Raw genomic sequence first — 6,337 nt, forward strand, 5'->3', positions numbered from 1 at the left:
TTGTAAGTTTTTGGACAAAAAAGCAAGAAACAATCTTATCTTCAATCATCTCAAACATTTGAAACTGGTAATTGGAAGAGTTACTCCCGTGGTAATTGTGTTCCTAAAGACTGCATAGAGACCTGGAGGACAGCACTGGGACTCTTGTTTTACACTCAGGCAATAGAGGTTGTTTTCACACAACCTCCCCTTGTGTACTATTATTTTCACTTGGTACATTTGCATTTTGGTGGATGCTATTGTGCTGTGTCGTATCCCCAAATCGTAGAAGTGGAACAGTGACTTAAAAGCACTAAATTTGTAATAACTGTAATAGCTGCAATTGAGTACAATGTCATTAAAATCAGCATTGGCTTTTTAAATTGAGTTCAGTGCACTTAGAGATAAGAAATGCATGAATGTTAGGATGAGTAACTGTAAGCCAAAAAATATATCTAGGAAATATTGTACTATGCAAAACTTAGATCTTATTTGTTCTGCTATGCATTCACTTCTAACCCATCTGTGGCACATAGTGGAATCATGTAGCTTCAAAGCTGTTGCATCATTTGAAAAATATATAGTGGCTTCTCGGGTAAAGTAGCAAAATTTCTTAAAAAAAAAACTATAACACAAAGCTTTCTGACCCAAAATTAGTGAATGTTATCACTTAAACATAGAAAAGAGAGGCAAAGCTACAGTGATACAAAATCAAAGTTGCTCTTATAGCAAAAGCAGGATGAGTCACATAATCTCCAAGAAGTTTGTAAAAAGCACTAGGAGAGTTAATGCTCGTATTAGAAGGCAGGTTTTGCTGCAAGCAGCAACAGAAAAGAGATACATAGAACCATATAAAGGGCCTTTGCACTCCTAGCAGTCAAGGTATGGTTTGTTGTTTAATTCATTGGTTCAACAATGACATTGTGAGACAGACTGGGAGGCTGAGGTAGGAGGATTGCTTGCATTCAGGAGTCTGGGGCCAACCTGGGCAGCATAGTGAAACTCCACCTTAAACAACAAAAACCAGGTTTGTCCGTATTCTCCGAACTTTGTGGCTTTTGTTTTTACTATCCCTTCTGGTTGCCAGAGCGGTATATCCTCAGATACAGCCTTAGATAACTGTATCCACAGGCCAAAAGGGCAGGTTCTCTTCGTGCTTCTCTTTACCAAGAAGCTGAATCATTTTTAAGTATTCTTGTATTCACTATGTCCAGGATTGATTTCATCCCAGGACTGTGGAGGGCTGGGAAAATGATCGTCTATCTTTTATACACTAAATGGGAGAGAGCACTGACAGAGAGGAAGATGGTGGCACACTACTGGGTGTTGGATAGGCTGCCTGTAGTGACTGGAAAACACGATGCCTGAAGCATAGGCTAGGGGAAAATTACTTTATCAAAGATGGGCTTGGAATGCTCAGCGGCACAAGCACCTGTCTGGCATGTGCAATGTTATGAGTTCGATCCCAGGTACCAAAGCAAAAGCAAAAACAAAAACGATGAGCTTGGACGGTGTGTAATGTCAGAAATGTAGAGGAACAGCAATGATTAACTCACACGTGTGGGAGAGTAACACGTTACTTAATACTGGGATTAAGCACCCGATGTGTAGAGTCTGAATCGGGTATCTAGCCTTGACAGTGCATATATGTGGAGTCAGAAAACTCAAGCAGCAGACAGGAAGGTTTAATTGGTTGTTGATAATCAATGTGTGATGGGGAAGATGAGGTGAGATCATTGTGTTGGAATGCTGGCCCAGAGAGGCTGCTTTTTACATAGCTGTATTCAGAGGGGACAGGGCAGGTGGCAGTGTAACTCCTAACCTTGCTTCAGCATTTAAGAACAGAAAAACTTGTGAACCTGTGATCATGGCCATTCAGTGTTCATCTTTTGGGTGTTGTATGGAGATACTGGCAAGTCGGCAAAGGATTTCCAGATTAAAATACTGGCAAAGTGGAAAGATGGCCATTAATTTTAAAGAATTAATTATGATACAATTCATATAACATAAAATTCACTATCATAACCATTTTAAGTGCACATTTCAATGACGCATACACCCATCTTAATAGCGCTCTTCACCTCATGTACAAATTAAGCAATTTCCAATTTTCACTCCTGTCTATCTCCTAGCAGCCACCATTCTACTTTCTCTGAGTTTGATGTGTTTGGTTTCTCCTTTGAATGGAATCATACAATGTTTGTCTTTTTGTGACTGCTTTGTATTGCTCTGCAAGTTTCATCCATGTCGTAGCATATTTCAGCATTTTCCTCTTTTTGAGACTGCACAAAATTCCATTGAATACATAGATCACACTTAATCTACTCACCTGTCAGTGGACTCTTGGATTACTTTTAGTTTTGGGCATTGTGAATAATCTTATGAGCATGTGTGTAAAAAATACCTCTGCAAGGCCTGGCTTTCAGTTCTTCTGAGTAGATAGCCAGAATTGGAGTTGCTGAATTACACATTAATTATATTTTTAACATTTGGGGAACTTACGTGTGGTTCTCCATAGTGGCTGTCTTACATTCTCACTAAGTGTTCTGGTTTCTCTGTGTGCTTAACAATACTTACTTTCTGTTTCTGTTGGTTTTATAGCTGTCTCATTGTGGTATTAATTTGAATTTCCCTAATGATGAGTAAGGTTGGATATCTTTCCATGAGCTTGTTATTTGTACATTTCCTTTGAAAGTATGTCTATTTTAGTCCTGATTCCCTCTGTCTCTTTCTCTCTCTCCCTCCTTCTCCTCCTCTCTCTCTCTCTCTTTGTTTTTCTGGTGATCAAACCTAAGGCCTCATGCACACTAAGCAAACACTATTATGAGCTACACCTCTAGCTTTCTTTGCCCCCCCCCTTTTTTGAGACAGGGTCTTGGTATGAGTTCAGGCTGACCTTGATCTCAATATGTAGCCAAGGCTGGCCTAGAACTCATGGCAAGCCTCTTGCTTCAACCTCCCAAGTGCTGGGATTACAGGCATGCACCACCATGCTCAGCAGTCTTTGCCCATTTTTAAATCACATCATTCATTTTTTTGATTGTTCGGTTGTAGGAATTCTTTAATTTCTTTAAATATGGTGGATATAAAAATCTTATCCGATATATGATTTGCATATATTTTCCCCTTTCCAGATGGTTCCTTTTACTCTGTTTTCACAGCACTGGGGATTGAAGCCAGGGCCTTTTTATTGAGGTACATTCCCACTCCTTTTTAAATTTTTTTATTTTGAGATAGTCCTGCCAAATTGCTAAAATTGGCTGAGATCAAACTTGCAGTTTCCTGCCTTAATCTTCCAAAGTGCTGGATTACAGGTGTGTGCCGCCATGTCTGGCTGTTGTGTCCTTTAAAGTATAGTTTTTAATTTTGATGTAGTCTATCTACTTTTTCTTTTATTGTTTGTACTTTTGGTGTTGTATCCAAGAAATCATTGCTAAGTTCAATGCTCTGAAAAGTTGGCCTTATTTTTTCTTTTAAGAGTTTTATAGTTTCAGCTGTTGTGTTTAAGTCTTTGGCCCATTTTTGTACTAATTTTTGTGTATGTTGTAAGGTAAAGGCCCAACTTTACTCATTTGCATGTGGATGTCTAGTCTTTCTAATTCCTTCTACCTCCATTACCAAGTAACTAATTTGTTTTCTGTCTGTCTAGATTATTTGGCATTTTCTAGGTTTTGTATTGGTGAAATCATACATTATTTGCTTTTTAAAGTTTGTTTTCTTTCACTCAGCATATTTGAGATTCATTCGTATTGTTATGTATGTAAATACTTCATTCCTATTTATTATCAAGTAGTATTTGATTGGAACCACGTAAGATTTAAAATCATTAATGAGATTTCAGAATATGATGGTGACCAATAGTCCATTGCCTTCGTAAAGCTACACAGCTCAATGATATATTATTCAGTGTTTTCTATTTTTTAAATTTTTTTTATTTTAAACAAAACAAAACAGAACAGAACAAAGCAGATCAGAGCAAAACAATGCAAGTAACACAGAATTTCAAAATAAGACAACAGGAAATCAACAGTGGTTACCATAGTGTCTCTTTTTTTCTTTGAAATAGTTGTTCATACCTTCACATACAATAAATTAATACAAAACAAAATAATATAAAACCAATAAAAAGAATGAGAGCCTTACAGGCCTTCCAAACCAGACAATAAGAAATCAATAATGGCTTTTCTTTCTTTCTTTCTTTCTTTCTTTCTTTCTTTCTTTCTTTCTTTCTTTCTTTCTCTCTCTCTCTCTCTCTCTCTCTTTCTTTCTTTCTTTCTTTCTTTCTTTCTTTCTTTCTTTCTTTCTGTCTCCTTCTCCTTCTCCTTCTCCTTCTCCTCCTCCTCCTCCTCCTCCTCCTCCTCCTCCTCCTTCTTCTTCTTCTTCTTCTTCTTCTTCTTCTTCTCCTTTTTTGAAACAGGGTCTTGCTATGCAGTCAAGGCTAGCCTTGAGCTCACTTGGCATCCCAGGCTGGTCTCAAACTCACAATGATCCTCCTGCCTCAGCCTCCCAAGTGCTGGGATTATAGGTATGCACCATCATGCTCGGCTAGCTGTCCATACTTTAACACATATTGAAATCAAATAGCAGAAGACAGATTAAAACCAATCAAAAGAAAGACTAAAATCATTATTGGACTTCAAAACAAGATGATAGGAAATCAGTAATGGCTACCATGATGTCTTTTTTTTTCAATGTAGTTGTCCATATTATCACATAATAAAATCAACTCTTGTAATCTCTTTAGGAGAAGATCTAGCCATATATAAGCCTATACATGTATATCTATCCTTTTTGCATTAGAGGGAAAAACAAAACAAAACAAATTATAAGAAAAACACTAAACAAAAGAGACTAATAACAATAAGAATCCAAAACAATAACGATGTAGGCTTTCAAAACAAGGTGGTAGGTACATAACAAATTTTGCTGTTTTGCATAGTTATCTTCAAAAGTGTTATTTGAATTACCAGATACAAATACGTGAATTGATCTAATCCTATGAATGTTAACTGTTTTGTTCCAAACACTAACAGAATTAGTAGCACAATCATCTTAGTAATGATTAAGTGTATATATACAAATTTATCTTTTTTTTTCTTCTCTTCCTTCTTCTTTTCCCTACCTGAGTTATTTTTTCCTCTTTGAATAGTTTATTACCCTTTCACCATATTTATTATAGATTTTGTATCTTATTTACTCTTTCAGTTTCTTACACTAGGGAGACACTACAGTATTTACACATGTGAGTTTGATTTATTTCACTTATGAGTATGGTCTCAAGTTATATCCTTTTACACATAAAAGCCTCAATGTGGTCCTTCTTTACAGCTGAGTAGTACTCTGTTATATAAAAATACCACATTGTTTAATCCATTCCTCAGTTAAAAGGGCATCTGGATTATTTCTAAGATTCAGCTATTACAAATTGTGCTGCTATAAACATGGGTGCATGTAATATCACTGTGGTATGATGTTTTCAATTCTTCTTGAAATATGCCCAGAAATGGAATAGGTGGGTCAAATGTGACCTGATCCGGCCTGCTGATCAATCCGTGGGGTGTACCTGGAGGGAGAACGGGGATTAAATAAAGACATAGAGGAGACAAAGAGAGATGGAAGCAAGTTGAGAGAATCCGATCAAGCCCCCTGTTTATTCCGGAAGTGATTACATCTTTTATAGGGAAAGGGTCGGCTGGTGGGACAGGAAGAGGCTATGGGGATGAGTACAACAGGGTCACCGTCACATCCAGGTATGTGACATAAGCAGGAGAGGATTATGGTTAATGTAGGCAGATGCATTGTGCCCATAGGAGAGAGAGAGGCAGGGAGGCAGCAATGGGGCTGTCGCTTGGCTCCCTACAGCGACCTCCAATTTTCAGTTTTTTGAGCAACCTCCAGACTGACCCCCACAGTGGTTGCCCCAGTCTGCACTCCCATCAACAGTGCGGAAGAGTTCCTTTTTCCCCCACAACCTCTCCAACATTTGTTATTGGTGGTTTTCTTGATCCTGGCCATTCTTTCTGGAGTGAGATGGAATCTCAGTGTTGCTTTAATTTGCATTTTTCTAATGACAAGTGATGCTGAACGTTTTTTCATGTATTTATTTGCCATTTGTGTTTCTTCATCTGAGAAGTGTGTATTCATCTCAGATGCCCATTTTTGGATTGGGTTTTTGAATTTCAGGGGCCTGATTTTTAAAAAATTCTTTATATGTTCTAGAAAAAGTCCTTTGTCTGAAAGACAGTTGACTAAGAGTTTTTCCCAATCCATGGGTTTTCTTTTCACTGTGTTGGAGATTTCCTTTGACTTGCAAAAACTTTTTAATAAGAAGAAATCCCAGTTATTGATTCTAGGAAGT

The sequence above is a fragment of the Cavia porcellus genome, unplaced genomic scaffold, assembly GCF_034190915.1.
Source record: "Cavia porcellus strain 051 isolate PalLab524CR breed Dunkin Hartley unplaced genomic scaffold, mCavPor4.1 scaffold_16, whole genome shotgun sequence".
Classification (NCBI taxonomy): domain Eukaryota; kingdom Metazoa; phylum Chordata; class Mammalia; order Rodentia; family Caviidae; genus Cavia; species Cavia porcellus.